We start from the raw sequence: 20,494 nt of genomic DNA, 5'->3' as shown, positions 1-20,494 counted from the left end.
TTTATTTGTCAGCAAATATCTGGTGTATCAAGTAGGAATAGTAAAGTAATTTCAAATGATGAGAATAGCCTGTACAATAAACATTCGTCACAGCATGCATTAATCACACAGCGTGCTAAGTACAGGTATTTGGTGGATAAAAAGAATACTGAACACTGTATCTGGAAATAGCAAAGTACGGTTGTAGCTAACTGGTGTACAGACAAGTGTGAAGAAAACACACATAAACCAATAGATATTGTCCAGCACAGAAAGAAACATTTCATATTTCTGTTGTTCATCTACACAGAGTGAATTAATCGTAACTGTGATCATGACAGTGACCAGAGTGTTTGACCTTTGGTGAACCTTTTTAAGGGACCATTAAAGAAACAAATGTCAAAACAATCAAATTTTGAAAAGAATTTACTTTTTTCGTAAGCCATCAGAGGTGAACATGAGCAAGACGTGTTGCTTTTGTGTGTGTGTGTGTGTGTGTGTGTGTGTCTGTGTGTGTCTGTGTGTTTGACGAAGAAGGGGTTGTTTTGGTAATTGCAATTTTCTTAAAACCTTGTGGAGTCAACTACTTCCATAGTATTTGAACAAATTATATCAAATTTAGTATGTTGAACGATCTGTAGGTGTATTGTTATGCAAGATACATGCACTTTGGCCTGAAATATTACATAAATGTGGATTCAACCTAGACATTTTGGTAGGAATGTAGACTGGTCTTAAATAAACTTGAAAAGGGGTGTTGTAGTTGACATGCATATATCAATGTGCATTTGCTTCTTGACATCTGTGGGCATATGCAATCTGTCAACCATGTAGTTTTAAACAGAAGAAATTTGGATAAACAATGGTTGTAAACCATGGTTTCAATTGTCACACCTTTGCGTATTTGGGCCTTTTTTTGTTTCTACCTGACAAGACATTGCCATCGTAACTTTTAATTTCCTTTAAAATTTTATTTAGAGTGAACTACATGTACTTCCACAAATTTAAAACAATTAATAAACCCTAAATTTGCTCTACATGATGGCATTAAAATGTAAATGTGCAAGATGTGCTTTTAGTGTTAATCAGAAAAGGAACCATATTTTTCCAAAACATTGTGGAGCTAAGTACTTCCGTATTATTTATTTTAAAAATGGTATTTGTAATGATCTTCCCTTTCTGTTTGCACCTGACAAGACCGTTAGACGCTGCCATCGTAACTGCAAACACATGTAGTCTCATGGAAAAGATTGTAGAGTGAACAATATGCTTACACATTTGTGAAGCAATTGGAATCACATTTGGCGGACATTATGACACTGAAAGGTAAATATCGAAAACTTGATTTTGTGTTTAGAGGCAAAGTGTTACCATGGGAACCAATTATTTTGTTCAAAACGCTGTAGAGCTATTTCCACAATATTTAAGCAATTAATTCCAAATTTGGGGTGTAAATGATCTAGTGGTTATCACATAGTGTAATGATCTAGTACTTACACAAGACACACTTTGGGTACGTGACATGAACAAAACATGTGCAAAATATTAGGCTGATAGGGCCTGTTTTTCTTGAGTTATTGCAAAGAAGGTTGCAAAAAGAAAGAAATATGGATATAGCATCAAAGCTAAACTTTAATTTTAGCAAAGTTTTTCGACGTTGTTTAGAAAAAATCGGGGTCACACGAATGATAGCACAAAGTCTGAACTACAACATGTTAAAAATAAAATGTGGGAGGAATTCACCAAAGAATAAGTGGGCTAGTGCTCAATACAGACAATCATGTCAATTTTCACATCTAGAAAAATTCCCTCCCATAGAGATAACACATACGTCATAACGACGATACAGAGTACTTATGGCCTTTGACCCCACTTTGCACAGACAAGATGGCATCTGAGCAAAAAATCTTGGGAAATGAGTGTTGTAACATGGTCGCTTATCCGTATGCAAAATATGGGAAAGATAAGACATGAATCAGCAAGATCAAGGATGAAACATTTATGACCTTTGACCCTAATTTATACACCCAAAATGGTGTCCGATCAAGTAGTCGTTATTTTATAAAATAATGTACATAATATTAACTAAATGTGCGAAATGTGGGGGTGATAGAGAATGTTTTCCTTGAAATATTGCAAAAATAGTTGCAGAAAGGAAGAAACATCTCAATACTTCGAAGATAAAATTTGATTTCAACAAAGTTTTTCAACGTGATCCTGGCATCGTATGAAAAAACGAAGGGCACAAATACGATGGCGCAAAGTCTTAGCTACCCGTACAACATAAAAATCTGGGAGAGATTCACCGATTTAGGGGTAAGTGACAAGTTTCATCTGTGTAAAGAGACATTGGTCGTGTGACGTTTGGATTCTCATTGAGAAAAGGGAGTAATATCTGCCATCTTTGGTACCAGCAACCAAATTCTGCATAGAATGAATAACGAAGACACAACAACAATATACATATGACCTAATTGACCCACCTTTACACTCCAAAGATGGCATCTGATGAAAAAGTGATTATTTTGTGAAATGATTCTTGCGACATTGTCTATACGTGTGAAAAATATGGGAAAGATAGGACAGGTATTCACCAAAATACAAGATGAAACATTTATGACCTTTGACCCTAATTTACATCACCAAGATGTTGTCCCATCAAGTCGTTGTTATTTTATGAAATAATGTGCGTGACATGAACTAAGCATGTGCAAAATATGGGGGTGATAGGGTCTGTTTTTCTCGAGTTATTGCAAAGAAAGTTGCAGAAAGAAAGAAATATCTCAATACATCGAAGATAAGCTTTCATTTCAACCAAGTTTTTTGACGTGATGCCGACGTCTTATGAAAAACTGAAGGGCGCACGCACGATAGCCTAGTCTCAGCTACAACATATTAAAATCTTGGAGAAATTCACAGAAGGTTAAGTGAGCAAGGGCTCGATAAAGACAATCACGTCAATTTTCACATCTAGAAAAATTCCCTCCCATAGAGATAACACGTCATAACGAAGATACAGAAAGATGTACATATGACCTTTGACCCCACTTTGCACAAATAAGATGGCATCTGACCAAAATGTGGTTAATTTGTGAAATGATCCTTGTAACATGGTCTTTGCGTGTGCAAAATATGGGAAAGATAGGACATGTATTCACCAAGATACAGGATGAAACATTTATGACCTTTGACCCTCATTTACATACCCAAGATGGTGTCCGATCAAGTAGTTTTTATTATATGAAATAATGTACGTGACATGATCTAAACATGTGCAAAATATGGTGGTGATAGAAGCGTTTTTTCTTGACTTATTGCAAAGAAAGTAGCAGAAAGAAAGAAATACCTCAATACATCGAAGATAAGCTTTCATTTTAACCAAGATTTTTGACGTCATGCCCACGTCTTATGAAAAACTGGAGGGCACACTCACGATAGCCTATTATAGTCTCAGCTACAACATATTAAAATCTGGGAGAAATCCACACAAGGTTAAGTGAGCTAGGGCTCGATAAAGACAATCACGTCAATTTTCACATCTAGAAAAATTCCCTCCCATAGAGATAACACGTCATAACGAAGACACAGAAAGATGTTCATATGACCTTTGATCCCACTTTGCACAGATAAGATGGCATCTGAGCAAAATGTGGTTATTTTGTGAAATGATCCTTGTAACATGGTTTTTGCGTGTGCAAAATATGGGTAAGATGTAATATGTATTCACCAAGATGCAGGATGAAACATCTATGACCTTTGACCGTAATTTACATACCCAAGATGGTGTCCGATCAAGTAGTTGTTATTTTATGAAATAATGTACGTGACATGAACTAAACATGTGCAAAATATGAGGGTGATAAAGGCTGTTTTTCTTGAGTTATTGCAAAGAAAGTTGCAGAAAGAAAAGAATATCTCAATACATCGAAGATAAGCTTAAATTTCAACCAAGTTTTTCGACGTGATGCCGACGTCGTATGAGAAAACGGAGAGCACACTTACGATAGCCCAAAGTCTCAGCTACTACATACTAAAATCTGGGAGAAATTTACCGAAGCATATCTGAGCTAGTGCTCGAAAAAGACAGTCATGTCAATTTTCATTTCCAGAAAAACTACACTCCCATAGAGATTACACATAAACTGGTCAAATTTGACAAGATTACATTCAATCCAGTTTTACGAGGTGATGCCGTCATCCAATCAGAATATTGTTATCACAATAATGAGAGAACATTAAATAAACTACAACATACTGAAATCTGGGTGAAAATCGACCAAGGATAAGTGAGATACGCTCGAGTGAACGTGAAATTTGATGACGTCATTTTGAAAATTTACTTTTTTTACTTTATTAAGAAATTTGATATCTTTTAATCATTTTTTCAGTATTGCCACCCCATGAAATGACATGTACAACTCATCAGCTTTTAAAATATGTAAAGAAAATGGGGGGTCACCGTCCATCCTGACGAGTAAAATCGGATTTAAAATTGGCGGTTTTTTGGCATAGTTGCACTGTATATCGCCATTGACGCGCGCGCGGATTTTCAACTTTGACGGGACTGCATGACGTCATATTGAGTCGGATCGACTTGAAACCTGGTAGAAATATTCCTTGACTTTTCAGACATCCGATCCGTGTAAAAAAACCGGAAATTTCTATTGCATATGAGCTGTGCGTGCGCATATGTGCGCGCGCGTACGCGTCCGTCCAATTTTTTCAATTTTTCAAAAAATGCTTGAAATGGTCTGAAACGTGTGCAAAAAAAATTTCAGCTCGATTGGAGTATACAAATATTTCAACGCGCGCGTACGCGCACGTTTAAGAGTAAATATGAACTTTGAGAATGTGAGTAGCATTTGCATAACTTGAAATATATGTGACGTAAATTTCATTGAAAAATTCCATTTCATTAATGAGATATGATTGAGAATGTGTTTTCATATAATGACGTCATAGTGACGTCACGGGCAACTGATCACAATGATTTTACTAAATTTGTCGTCTTTGGGACACAATACATATATGATATAAGTATGACATTGATAGGCATTGCACTTTCTGAGCTAACCTCTGCACAACTTTTGAGGAGAAATAAAGAAGAAGAAGTTCCCTCCCATAGAGATAACACGTCATAGCAAAGATAGAAAAAGAAGTACATATGACCTTTGACCCCACTTTGCACAGACAAGATGGCATCTGAGCAAAAAGTGGTTATTTTATGAAATGATCCCTGTAACATGGTCTTTACGTGTGCAAAATATGGGAAAGATAGGACATGTATTCACCAAGATACAGGATGAAACATCTATGACCTTTGACCCTAATTTACATACCCGAGATGGCGTCTGATCAAGTAGTTGTAATCTTATGAAATAATTTTCGTGACATGAACTAAACATGTGCAAAATATGAAGGTGATAGGGGCTGTTTTTCTTGAGTTATTGCAAAGAAAGTTGCAAAAAGAAAGAAATATTTCAATACATCGAAGATAAACTTTAATTTCAACCAAGTTTTTTCACGTGATCCCGACAACGTATGAAAAAACGAAGGGCATACTAACGATAGCCCTACATCTCAGCTACAACATATTAAAATCTTAGAGAAATTCACCGAAGCATAAGTGAGCTAGTACTCGATAAAGATAGTCATGTCAATTTTCATTTCCATAAAAATTGCACTCCCATAGAGATTACACGTAAACTGGTCAAATTTGACAAGGTTACCTTCAATCCATTTTTTCGAGGTGATGTCGTCATCAAATCAAAATTGTTTAACTACATTTATGAAAGAGCATTTCATAAGCTACAACATATTGAAATTTGGGTGAAAATTGGCAAAGGATTAGTGAGATACGCTCGAGTAAACTTGAAATTTGATGACGTCATTTTGAAAATTTACTTTTTTTACTTTATTAAGAAATTTGACATCTTTTAATCATTTTATCAGCATAGCCAGCCCATGAAATGACATGTACAACTCATCACCTTTCAGAATATGTAAAGAAAATGGGGGGTCACCGTCCATCCTGACGAGTAAAATCCGATTTAAAATTGGCGATTTTTTGGCATAGTTGCACTGTGTATCCCCATTGACGCACGCGCGGAATTTTGAATTTGACGGACCCGTATGACGTCATATTGAGTCGGATCGACTTGAAACTTGGTAGAAATATTCCTTGAAATTTCGGACATCCGATCCGTGTGAAAAAATTGAAAATTTCTATTTCATATTAGCTGTGCGTGCGTATATGTGTGCGCGCGTACGCGTCCGTCCAATTTTTTCAATTTTTCAAAAAATGCTCCAAATGGTCTGAAACGTGTGCAAAAAAAATTTGAGCTGGATTTGAGCATACAAATTTTTCAACGCGCGCGTACGCGCGCGTTTTGAGATAAAAATGAATTTTGAGAATATGAGTAGAATGCGCTTGACTTGAAATATATGTGACGTAAATTTCATTGAAATATTCCATTCTATTAATGAGATATGCATGAAAATGTGTTTTCATATAATGACGTCATAGTGACGTCACGGTCGACTGATCACTATGATTTTACTTGCGCTGCCGTCTTTGCGATATGATACATATATGGTATAAGTCTTACATTGTGAGGCAATGCACTTTCTGAGCTAACCTCTGCACAACTTTTGAGGAGAAATAAAGAAGAAGAAGAAGAAAAACAAAGAATCCGTACAGATACAGAAGGTGATCCGAGAGGATACTCGGATCACCTAAAAAGAAGAAAGAATCCGTACAGATACAGAAGGTGATCCGAGAGGATACTCGGATCACCTAATTAGGTGATCCGAGTATCCTCTCGGATCACCTTCTGTATCTGTACGGAATCTTTCTTTCTTTGTTTCTGGACAAAATTTGTGCAGAGGTTAGCTCAGAAAGTGCATTGCCTTTCAATGTCAAACTTATACCATATATGTATCGTCTCCCAAAGACGGCAATCGAACTAAAATCATGGTGATCAGTCGACCGTGACGTCACTATGACGTCATTATATGAAAACACATTCTCAATCATATCTCATTAATGGAATGGATTTTTTCAATGAAATTTACGTCACATATATTTCAGGTCAGGTGCATTCTACTCATATTCTCAAAATTCATCTATACCTTAAAACGTGCGCGTACGCGCGCGTTGAAATATTTGTATGCTCAAATCGAGCTCAAATTTTTTTTGCACACGTTTCAGACCATTTGGAGCATTTTTTGAAAAATTGAAAAATTTGGACGGACGCGTACGCGCGCGCTCATATACGCACGCACAGCTCATATGCAATAGAAATTTCCCGTTTTTTCACACTTATCGGCTGCCTGAAATGTCAAGGAATATGTCTACCAAGTTTCAAGTCAATCCGACTCAATATGACGTCATACGGGGCCGTCAAAGTTGAAATTCCGCGCGCGCGTCAATGGCGATATACAGTGCAACTATGCCAAAAAAATGACAATCTTAAATCCGATTTTACTCGTCAGGATGGACGGTGACCCCCCATTTTCTGTACATATTTTGAAAGCTGATGAGTTGTACATGTCATTTCATGGGGTGGCAATGCTGACAAAATGATTAAAAGATATCAAATTTCTTAATAAAGTAAAAAAAGTAAATTTTCAAAATGACGTCATCAAATTTCAAGTTCATTCGAGCGTATCTCACTAGTCCTTTGTCAATTTTCACCCAGATTTCAGTATGAGGTAGCTTATTTAATGTTCTTTGAAACATGAAATTACAATAATTTGATTGGATAACGGTATCACCTCGTAAAAATGGATTGAAAGTAATCTTGTCAAATTTGACCAGTTTACGTGTTATCTCTATGGGAGTGCAGTTTTTCTGGAAATGAAAATTGACATGACTATCTTTATCGAGCACTAGCTCACTTAAGCTTCGGTAAATTTCTCCCAGATTTTAATATGTTGTAGCTGAGACTTTACGCTACCGTAAGTGTGCCCTTTGTTTTTTCATACGATGTCAGAATCACGTCAAAAAATTGGGTTGAAATTCAGGCTTATCTTCGATGTATTGAGATATTTCTTTCTTTCTGCAACTTTCTTTGCAATAACTCAAGAAAAACAGCCTCTATCACTTCTATATTTTGCACATGTTTAGTTCATGTCACGTGAATTATTTCATAAAATAACAACTACTTGATCAGACACCATCTTGGGTATGTAAATTAGGGTCAAAGGTCATAAGTGTTTCATCCTGTATCTTAGTAAATACATGTCCTATCTGTCCCATATTTTGCGCATGCAAAGACCATGTTACAAGGATCATTTCACAAAATAACTACTTTTTACTCAGATGCCATCTTGTCTGTGCAAATTGAGGTCAAAGGTTATATGTATTTCTTTTTGTATCTTCGTGATGACGTGTTATCTCTATGGGAGGGAATTTTCTTTAATATGAAAATTGACATGATTGTCTTTATCGAGCACTAGCTCACTTACCCTTCCGTGAATTTCTCCCAGATTTTAATATGTTGTAGCTGAGACTTTGCGCTATCGTTTTGTTGCCTTCGTTTTTTCATACGATGTCGGGATTACGATAAAAAATTGGTTGAATTTAAAGCTTATCTTCTATGTATTGAGATATTTCTTTCTTTCTGCAACTTTCTTTGCAATAACTCAAGAAAAACACGCCCTATCACCCCCATATTTTGCACATGTTTAGTTCATGTCTCGTACATTATTTCATAAAATAACAACTACTAGATCGGACAACATCTTGGGTATGTAAATTAGGGTCAAAGGTCATAAATGTTTCATCTTGTATCTGAGTGAATACCTGTCCTATCTTTCCCTTATTTTTCACACGTATAGACGATGTCGCGAGAATCATTTCACAAAATAACCACTATTTCATCAGATGCAATCTGGGAGTGCAAAGGTGGGTCAAAGGTCATATGTATTCATTGCTGTATCTTCGTTATTCAGTGTATACAGAATTTGGTACCAAAGATGGCAGATATGACTCCCTTTTCTAAATGAGAATGCAAACATCACACGACCAATGTCTCTAAACACAGATGAAACTTGTATGGTCATGCCTATTGCGATCAGGACTCGAATCATTGATAAAAAAAAATCGGATCACCTTAATTTGTCAGTGATGACAAATTACAATCTCTAGTAATAATATTGCAATTGCATACTCTATTATAAGCTTCCTTTTCTTAATCTCATTGGGATTATACACAGTCACATGTGTTATGCGCTATATAAGCTTTGTTAATTATCATCAATCATCATCAATGACAGAAACGGACAAAAGCGAGCTCAAAATATCTGAAGAAGAAAATAAACAATAAACAATAAAATCGAGCTGGAGCAGTGGGCGTGGCCAAGGGAAGTCGCAGATGAGCAGAAAAACAAAACGATGTGCACAACATTTACGCAAGGAATGGGATACGGATGGAGAAAGAGCCACGTTGGCGGGAAGATCGGCAGACGGCAGCTATGTGTCTGGCGGTGTGGGCGGACCAGAAGGAAATAAACAGAGAGTGTATGATAAATTGCTGATTATGAAGATTAGACATGAAGACGCTCTTATAGATAACGAAGAAGACAAGAACTTGTAATAAAGCCGCCAAAAAATAGAAGAGTGAGTGGATGTGGCGGGATCCATTTTTGTTTACATGACGGTGATCACGACGGTGCTCATCTCTCGACAGACACGTTGATGACACTGATAAGACATGCCCTTGTAAATATTATCGGTTGAGACTAAAAACACATTTTCTACTATGGGATTTGTTTTGGCATTAGATGGTGCGCAAATAGTTTCGCTTTAGCCTCCTTATATACCCATCGAGGCAGCGTGTCATCTCACAGTGTACAATAGAAGAGCAAAAATTGTGATTAAACCCAAATCCATTAGCTCTAAACTTTCCCGCGTGGTGTATTAAACTAAGCCACCTGTCTTAAGATTGATTGGTTATTGTTCCTCTCTTTTTTCTTTTCCTTGAATGAAAGTAATAGATAGATGATGAAGAGTTTGTTCCTTTTGGATTTTTTTCTTCTCCATTCCCTGAAGTTATCAAACGGGATGGGTAAATATTTGGATTTGTGATGGAGATGGGTGAACGACGGGTGTCGAGGGGAGGTGAGCTTTGTTTGACGTGCGAGAAGAGTTATAAACAGTGGAGATGAGGTGGCGATGTAAAGCGTAACCATGGAAACAGATTAAGGAGGAGCAACTTATGGGACCGTCTTCGCGCACAATCAGTAATCGCAGGTCTCGCATGATGTGCCGGTATATTATCGCGCGGAGGCCTTCAAAGGGTCTTAGATCGTATTGCGACAATTATGAGATGCTTTTATGCTGCCATCCCGCTTTACTGTTTGCGACTAACGACTCACTAATCGCGCAGGTGCCTTAAAGGGCTTTTTACACTTGTAAATTTTTGCTTAGCCCCGGACCAACGGTGGGGCTAAGGGGGGCCTTAGCCCCACCGTTGGTACGGGACTATCCTTAGCCCACTTTCTGTTTACACTCGTTTTTGCCAAAGTGGGCTAGCCCCACCGATAGTACGGTACTATCTGGCCCTGCAAAATAGCAGGGGTTAGCACCGCAATTGCGGTGCCAAGCAAGTGAGTGTAAACAGAACAAAAAAATAATCCTGGGCTAAGCGACGGAGACGAAGTGCGACCCTCACTGACCAATCAGAAACGAGGTAATCAAGTGCTGCCGGTGCGTGCGTGTACGTGTACAGTACACAGCGTAATTATGAATATTCATGTGGTTTGGAAAGTCCGGGGCTAAGAAATACGAGTGTAAAAAGGTCAGTTTTCTCCTTAGCCCCGGACAAGAGATAGTACGGGACTATTACACTTGTAAATTTTTGCTTAGCCCCGGACCAACGGTGGGGCTAAGGGGGGGGGCTTTAGCCCCACCGTTGGTACGGGACTATCCTTAGCCCACTTTCTGTTTACACTCGTTTTTGCCAAAGTGGGCTAGCCCCACCGATAGTACGGTACTATCTGGCCCTGCAAAATAGCAGGGGTTAGCACCGTAATTGCGGTGCTAGCACCGCAATTGCGGTGCCAAGCAAGTGAGTGTAAACAGAACGAAAAAATAATCCTGGGCTAAGCGACGGAGACGAAGTCCGACCCTCACTGACCAATCAGAAACGAGGTAATCAAGTGCTGCCGGTGCGTGCGTGTACGTGTACAGTACACAGCGTAATTATGAATATTCATGTGGTTTGGAAAGTCCGGGGCTAAGAAATACGAGTGTAAAAAGGTCAGTTTTCTCCTTAGCCCCGGACAAGAGATAGTACGGGACTAATTGGCGAGTGTAAAAAGCTGAAAAAATTGGTACGGGACTAACGATAGTCCTGGGTCAGAGAAAGTCCGGGGTTAAGAAACACAAGTGTAAAAAGCCCTTAAAGGTCTTAAAAACCATAAAAAGACGTTAGTAAGACGCTCTATGTCATCTTGTTTCACTCTATACGACTCTCAACGTTTCCTTGAAGAGCAAACAACGACAGGAGGATTAAACCACCGTACAAATACAAGATATCTTTATCATGTTTATGATATATCTTTCGCAACAGTAGATAATGGGTGAAGAAAGAAGTATTCATAATAACTTATGATTGAAGGGATCAGGGAAATGCAAACTAGACAGAGAAAAAAAAAACTTGCTGAGAATCAAGGAAGCCCAAAATACAGTGCTTCTGTCGATTTTTCCCCATTTAATTGATTTGACATAGATTCATATGGCAAAATTTGATCAAAACCTGAGTTTCTTGTCTGGCATATGGCCTACCCGCACACAGGTCATGTTTGGTAACGTCTATCCTCATGCAAACACAAATATATTTGGGTTACTAACAACAATTCTAACAATGAGAACAAACAAAAAACAGTCATAATTCAACTGAATCTCAGAGAAGAAGAGAAACCAAACACTAGAATATTCCCATGACGCCATAATGGCCTGCGAGCTCTAGGTTTGCCGATCGGCAAAATTATGGTCTCCGATAATTGAGCTTGACCGCTGTGCAGATCCGACGCAGGTCTGTCATGTGGTATGCAAACGCTCGTAATTAACAATCACATCATATGGTCCAGTTAACCCTCAGATAACTGCTTATTCAAAATGCCCTTGACATTGTTCACATATAGGTACCTACAAGTTGCCGACAACAACGAGAGGGTTAAGGGTTCGGGATTAAAACTATGAGACTAATGAATGCATGGGATGAAGAAAAGAATTTCCATCTCGTAATCGTCATCAGGATTCAGAAGAATTTGTCTATTGCTTTAGACAATCTAATTCCTTCCTATTTTTTTCCATTTTTTTTAATAAAAAGGAATTGATTTGCCAAATAGCTATCCTTTTTGATATCGTCTTCTTCGTCTGCTTCTTCTTCTCACACTTTCCCTTTCTCCTTCATTTTCTTTCCTTTTTCTTCCTCCTCATCTTTATCATTTTTCTATTTCTTCTTCCTCCTCTTTTAATTCTCCTTTTTTCTTCTTCCTCTCTTCTCCAAGCTCCTTCGTTTTCATCATCATCTTCTTCTTCTGTATCCTGAATGAATGTCATTGTACAGAAAACTCACTTCCACCAGGGAGGTGAGCACCTCCCTGCTTCCACTGAGATGGGCTGGCAATAAATAAAGGGAACAGCCACTGCAGTGTGTTTGCAACCAATCGAAAGAGAAAGCTGCACATTCTGATATATAGGGGAGAAACAGAACTATTTAGGGCGGCTGGATGATATAGAATCGCTGTTCCTTCTGGAGTAAACAGGGCTGTAAATCAAGAGGACTTCCCATGGATTCCTGACCAGTGCCACAATTTTGAGGAAGAACAGCGAAAACCCCAAAATACAAATGGCATATGAGATAACTCCTTGGATATACCGAGTTCAAGTTTGACTGACTGTGAATTTAGTGACAACCATTTTGGCAGATAGGTCGGAATGACATCATGATTTCATAAAATATCGCCCCCTGTAGATGCTGCTAATAACACCGCTTCAAAATGACAGAAGAAAGATGGCGTGTTTCAAAACCTTTTGAATTATCTTCATTTTTTGTTGTTGGTTCTACTATGTTGTGAGAGTAAATATTGCTGTATGAAGTTTAGATCTCTGAAGTGCGGCAGATGGAACAAACCAAATTTATTATTATTTTTTTTTTTTTACAATTTCATAACGTTCGAACGACTGTCGACACGGATGAGCCGATCACGACTTTTCTTCTTTTTTTTTCACCAAGCGTTTCACTATATTGATGCATTCGTTGAATCCAGATATACTTTGGAGAAACTGTATACATTAGAGATACGATTATTCCAGTACCACGGTGAGTCAAGTCCGTTTCAAATGCGATTTCTAAAGAAAAGAGGTAGCCTATACACGAGTGTTTGATATCAAATGAATAACTGACCTGAATATACTGTATCCTTTTTTTATATATATACACCAACGACTAGTTACTTTTTATCATGAGTTTAGATGAAATTGGAGAGCTACGTTCAATTTCACTTTTCAACAACTTCACAAACAGCCTTCTCCTGTGTCTGACGAATCAGTACAAAGGGACCACTGAAACCGAGATAGAGCACAAACAGCCAACTCTTTGGAATAAAGTACAATGTGTCTTAACAAAGTCTATAAAGCAGGAGGGATTTCCTTTCCACCTCCCTGGTCTATCAAAATGTCTAAGGTTACTCCGCAATGCATGGTTCCAGCGATGGACGTGCGTGAGGAACCATCTTGGCAACGCTACCCACCACCACCAATAACAACTTCGACGAGGCATGTATAGCAAACTCGAAAGCTAAGAACAAGTGATAGTCATTGTGCATTTGTCATAGAGAATGTTCAAGTGTGAAAATGACCTTGTGTTTCCCTGTTGATTTTTCTTTTTTGTCCAAAATGAACGCATGCTGTATTTTGGGCGTTAACTTGGGGAAGGGTGGATCTTTTTCCCCATGTATAGGGTCATCTTATCACATTCTTTTGAATGAACGATGTGAAAACATCAGAAATAGTCCATTTCTTTATGTTTCAAATCCCATCTATCATTTCCTATCGGTGAAACTTGAATCTGCCTGGAAAACGTGTTTGTTTTATTTCTTTACTTATGTTCATCTGTTCATGTTTTCCCTTCAATATGAATTGTATGTACAGTATCTGATTTATATAGACTGCAACTTCGGCGGAGAAAAACTCTTTATGCTCATGATAAGTTGAGAAGTGACAACAGCACACACGTCAGAGGTTACAATCTCAGCTGAACTATATACAAACTTTTCGTTGTACTCCAATATCTAAACACACACTTTATACCAAATATGTGCGTATAGTAATGCTGGATTAAAACTCAGCTAAGCAATCAATGGAGTATCAACACTCAAGCTTACTCATCACGATTATCAATGCAGAAATGTAAATACTGCTTTTTGCCATTTCATTTCCGCATTTTTATCTGACGCATGTCAGGTACCTCTCAGTAATGGAATAACAACATGTTTTCTGAATCGTTGGACTTCAAAAAGTGATAGCACAAGCAAAACAAAACCACAACATAAAGGGTCAGGACTTTAGTGAACCGTAGAAGCATGATTCATATCCTCTGGTGTCGTAAATCGCCGACTGCATAGTATAGATATTTCTACTCAAGTTCAAGTGCTGTGCATGGTCATTCACGGTAGCAAAGAGTTATGTCCGACTCAGTAATGCATTTCAATTTACTCATGCAGCCTATAAAATTTGAGGTTTTTTAATTTTACACATGAAATAAAGACTCATGTTACTTTGCAACAAAAATACTATACAGTCTTTTTTTTCCACGGGGAATTGATGCCCATCCTATTTTTTTTTTATTCTTTGAATGGTTTCCTTGTTATCATTTTCCGTTAGTGTGATTTTGATGGGCGGGAGTTGAGTTACTGTTTTCTAAGTTTTGTATGGGATGTGTGAACGTAAATGGTACATTTTGTTCCTTTAAAGATCCCAAGAATGGGCTGAGCCATCTGATCTGATTATACCTGCCCAAACTATAGGTACAGATAACGATAATCGTGCCTTCGAGGGAACATCGGCTACTGTGTCGTCTGTATAATATGATCCTCGTGTATTACTTAAAAAGCGATGGAATATCATGCAGTTATGGAGTATCATGCAGTTCTGCTGGAAGCGTATCAGCTGACAATCCAATATCAACTGCAAATACATTTTAAACTCTTCTACATCTGGAAAACATACAGGGCCTCATGCGGCCCAAGAAAGTTGAAAGATTGCAACATGTCAACAGCAATCATATCACCAAGTATATATGCGAGATAGAGAGAGAAAAAAATATATATGTATATCTATTAACCTTGTGACTATACGGACGGAACGGTTCTTTTACATTTGAAGGTTGAGCTTTTCTTGGTGTTCTTTTTTTTTTCTATAGCTGCTTCTGCTGTTGCTGTCACAAGGGTTCGTAAAAGTCATGCTGGGTAAGTGGTCTCGACTTGAAGGGTATCGCGGCCGGAAGTCCCCTGGGAATGCTTGGCTCATTTAACGACATTAACCCTACTAGTCAGCTTCTCCTCGCCACACCTTTATCTATCTATCTATCTATCTATCTATCTATCTATCCATCTATCTATCCATCTATCTATCTATCCATCTATCTATCTTTCTGTCTGTCTTCTTTCTGTCTGTCCGTCTGTCTGTCTATACCTATCTATCTATCTATCTATCTATCTATCTGTCTGTCTACCTATCTATCTATCTATCTGTATATCTATCTATCCATCCATCTATCTATTTATCTTTCTGTCTTCTTTCTTTCTTTCTGTCTATCTATCTGTCTATCTATCTATCTATCTATCGATCGATCTATCTATCTATCTATCTATCTATCTGTATATCTATCTATCTGTCTATTTATTTATCTATCTATCTCTGTGTATCTACATATACCTATCTATCCATCTATCTATCTACCTATCTAGCTACCCATCTATTATCTCTCTTTTTTCTTTATTTCCATGGTCATTATTTCTTATTTGCTAATAATCTGTCTGTACCTATCTTAATCAGTTTATCTTTTCATCTGTTTTCCATCTATGTTACTGCCCATAACTGTATTTTCTTTCTTTTTCTTCTCTTCCCTCATTCTTCTCTCATTCTCTTGGGTTCAACTTCTGCCCTTGTTTCTTCCTCATCCATCGTCTCCTTTCCTTTCCGTCTTACCTTCTTTTCATTCTTCCTATCTTTCTGATAGTTCTGAAGGTTTTACATCCACTTAAAGGGATCGTATAGTTTTGGTTGAGACTTAACTTCACGTTTTATCATTTTTTGGTGAGATAATGAGAAACCTCTTATGAAATATGAAAGAGCACATCATTCCAAGAGGGATTCAATGTTTCTTTGATCAAAATTGGTTTTGAAATGGCAGAGATATCCAAAACAGAGCGATCCTAGTAAAGTGTGGGACCCACCTTTTATTACGATCGTTTTGTTTTACTTTATTTTACTCTTACTAACCCTAACCCTAACCCTAGCCTAATTTTCATCTCCACCAATACTGTACCATCCCTTTAAGCCTTCTCTCAGCATGTTATGTATACGCCAATGTCAAGATGGTTTAAACTGAACATTGGTGATCATGAAAATCGAGAATTAGGGTAAACATTGCATCATAGGCCTACTCAGCAACGTCATCGAGATCACTTCATATTATGGATATGTCAAAAACAGCTCTTTCTTTCTAAGCTTCAGCAATATTTATTGCTAAAATGCGATTATGTACGCATAAGCAACTGAAATGTATAAATGCGAAGAGAAAACCATTCGCTTAATTCGTATTTCACTCAGGGCAAACCATAACCTTTCTGGGTTGACCGTGGAGTATCTTTTATCCTTAAAGGGATGGTACAGTTTTGGTTGAGATGAGAATTCAGGTTTTAAGATTTTGCAACATAATTAGAAACCACTTGATATACATTATGAAATATTAAGAGCATAGGAGGAATTAAAAGTTTTGATGAAAAGCGGTTTTGAAATGGCTGAGATATCCAAAACAAAGTGATCCTAATAGAAGGTGGGACCCACCTTTTATTAGGACCGCTGTTTTATTTTGTTTGTGGATATCTGAGACATTTCAAAACCAATTTTCATCAGATAAACTTTAAATTCCTCTTAGAATTGTATGCTCTTTTACACTTCATGAAGTAGTTTCTAAGTATCTCACAAAAAGTTAATAGCTGATTCTTCACCTCAACCAGCACTGTACCATCCCTTTAACATTTGGTACACATGAACAGCTAAATCAAAATGACTAATGGCAGCGAACCTTGGTAAATGTCACTGAACTCAAACAAACCTCAACTGCAAGAACATGAAAACAAAACAAAAACGCAAATACGTGGCAGGTATAACAAAGACAGATTTTTCGTGTGATTTTGCTTTTTAAAGTAGAGATTGAATTTTTGCCTTTTGCCTTGTTTTCCATTTATGCCGCCGGGAGCCGGGGATCTTGAAGTTGACTCCAGCTAAGTCTTCCTGGTGTTAGCCTTGACGAAGAAGAAAAGGAAACGCTGCCAAGTTCGCGACTTCTTGACACTAAGGGTTACCGGCATCCACTCTGGGACGAAATTGAGTTACCAGCTTGCCCGCCAGACAGTGTCTGATATGATAAGGGCATCTCTGGGAAGATACAAGCGAGTTGATGCAAAGACAATGCCCCAATATCGTGTATAGTGTTTGGAAAGTGCAGGCCAAGCTGTACTGATGGTGGTGGCTTCTTCCCTACGTGTGCACGAGACTTTTGGCTCAGTCGATGGTTCCCATTTGTTATAATTTTCAGCCAAAAAGGCGTGCAAAAATGTGCAAGAAACTGTATGCAGAAACTTTAAAGATATGTCAACAGTATCATTGATAGTTTGATAATGGTCGTGAATAGAATGTTGTTAAATAGTGGACCAAGTTTTAGGGTAATATGATAATCCTTTTACCTTAGTTACCAGTTAATTTTACACCATCCGATTCACTTTTTTTTTTATTCAACACACAGTAAAAGAATGGCTAAAGAGCACTCGAATGGACCCTTAACTTCAAAGCCCCCTTTCATAAAAACTAGCATTCCTACACGTTCGTATTTCAGTCATCTAGTTCAGTGGGTTAGAAACATCCACTTTTGATGAGTAACATATCTGAAAGCTTACACTACAGTTGCTTCTTTCAGAATCTGACGGCAGCTAGAAATAAAAGTTAAAGAGATAGATATTTTCACTATTTTTCTTCTGGATGCCGGGTCACACATGCACGGTAGAATGACACTCTATGACCTCACTTTACTTACAGCAATTAGCTGTCATTGAGCGTCTGAAACGTTACGAAACAAAGCAAGCCAATTTTAAACCTCAGTGCATGTGTGTTTGACGCATTTCAAAACTTAGGACAGAATGTGTGAACCCTTGCTTCGATGGAGGCTGCCCAATATTTCTTTCACTAACAGTCGATACAGTGAAAAGCACGCTAAACGCTTTCCTATCTCTAAGCAAAATGTCACGTCCCGTTTTTATACGTCACTAAACGACGAAGCAGAAGAATCTGAGAAGGCAGATTATATTACCAGATTGACATGACCTAGGAGGTACAGAAAATTTTCCGGTTCGTTATACCATCCTGCATGAAAAACAAAAACGGGTGGCATTGATTGACATTCTATGTTGGCGCAAAGGACTTGTTAAGTTGTCATTCTTTCCTGTTTATTTTTTATCATCTATTTATTTCTTTTTTATTTATTTCCCTCATTGGCGAGACGAAGTTTCGACTTCGGAGTTAGGTGAAATTGAAGCAACACTGATTCGTAATCATGCTGTGAAAAATAAATGTTGGAAAGTTTTTACACAAAATGTCATTTCAGATGAAAGTTGAGTCGCGTGAAAAATGGCAGTCAGTCGTATTGCATGTCTTTATTTACACCTCAATATTAAACTTAACACAGCAATAAACAAACGTAAGTAAATAGATGACACAGGCTTTTGCTGTGCTCCTCCCCCCCCCCCCCCCCGCATTCTCTTAACATTTAAGCACAATTTTTATTGAACTGCGTCAACTTTTACCGCGTCGTTGTGTCTAAAAAAACAACAACTTTTAAATCACGCTATGATATGCCATCGCCTGCTGCTGGGACGTTGTCACAGCCAAGGAAAACTGGGTCTCTCGGCTACCATTAACACTCTTCGCGACAGTTTGAGAACAAACGACTGATGCAACTACTCCCCTTCCGACCTCGGTAGTAATCTCTATACTCCGGATTTACACTTTAATGTAATGACGAATATCAGTGTCATCTGCCATCCCCTCGAGACTAGGCATAAGGAGGTCGAACATCCTGACCGAATTATGTTCTGTCAGAGGCACATCTATTCATTTCGGGTTCATGTCGAGATGTGGCCGCCAAAAAGTGGTCTCGATCGCTCGACGCAAATCTCAAATTGGTAACGTGGTGGGTGTCGAAACCAGACGTTCAAATCGTAAAATGACATTGACTCTTTTCATTACTCCCTTTCCCTCCTCTTATCTCCCTCCCTCTCTCTCCATCTCTCCCTCTCTCCCTCTCCTGTATTTATTCATTTATTCATTTATTTATTTATTTACTTATTTATTCATTTATTTATTCATCTATCTATCTATCTATCTATCCATCTATATCTATCTATCTATCTATCTATCTATCTATCTATCTATCTATCTATCTATCTATCTATCTATCTATCTATATCTATATCTATCTATCGATATACCTATCTATTTCATCACCCTCTCTTTCCCTTTTCTTTCTCTCCATCTCTCTTTCCCTCTCTCTCTCTTCCGGGACGACGAGATCGAAACTCGACTAACTTGAGAAATTGACTTTACGTGAAAGAATGAGGCATTTACGTCAAAGTATTTATATAAAAACCACACACACACACTCACATTTGTTAACTCCATGATAAAGCGGCTCCCCTTACAGAGACTGTTTATAGCATGTGAGACGTTCATGTTTAGCCAGAATCGTTGGTAAATAATTAACCAGGCTGCATGGCAAGCCAGAGAGAGTGGAGGACGGACGGGGAATTAAAAGTTTTCGTGAAAATTCGCCACTCCAAGCCCTGTTGCGGGATGAAAACATCCATAAAACAAGTCTAGCCATGATAATTATAATAACGCTACCGACAACGGCAAAGCATACGTCGTTTGAAAAAAAAAAGAAACCATGATTTATATATTTTAATATCGAGCCCCGGAAATCAACTTTAGCATCATCAATCAAAATGCGCAAGAAAAAATTTCATCACGTCCTCCCCCGCCCCCCCTCCGGTTGGTCAATTATGAAACGTAATAAAATACAGCACATTTCACAAGTATAGTCTCCGTCGTGTCTACTGAATAGATCTCTCAACTGGGCGACACGTGCCCCAAAATTGGTTTCCCCCAAATCGGCGATAAATCTGATCGACAGCTATACTTTAATACACTCTGCAAACTCGACTA

General features: G+C 38.0%; 1 protein-coding gene across 1 annotated transcript in view; it reads right to left on the bottom strand.

Moving 5' to 3' along the window:
• Window positions 1-20,494, bottom strand: part of LOC139728493 (probable methyltransferase-like protein 24) — a 142,056-nt gene that overhangs the window by 46,060 nt on the left and 75,502 nt on the right. The window lies entirely within an intron of this gene.

Source organism: Diadema antillarum, unplaced genomic scaffold (genome assembly GCF_040938485.1).
Source record: "Diadema antillarum isolate AM-2024a unplaced genomic scaffold, OU_Dant_1.0 seq00000182_RagTag, whole genome shotgun sequence".
NCBI classification, from domain to species: Eukaryota; Metazoa; Echinodermata; class Echinoidea; order Diadematoida; family Diadematidae; genus Diadema; species Diadema antillarum.
Note: the sequence above shows the minus strand (reverse complement) of the source record. Positions and strands in the feature narration are given on the sequence as shown.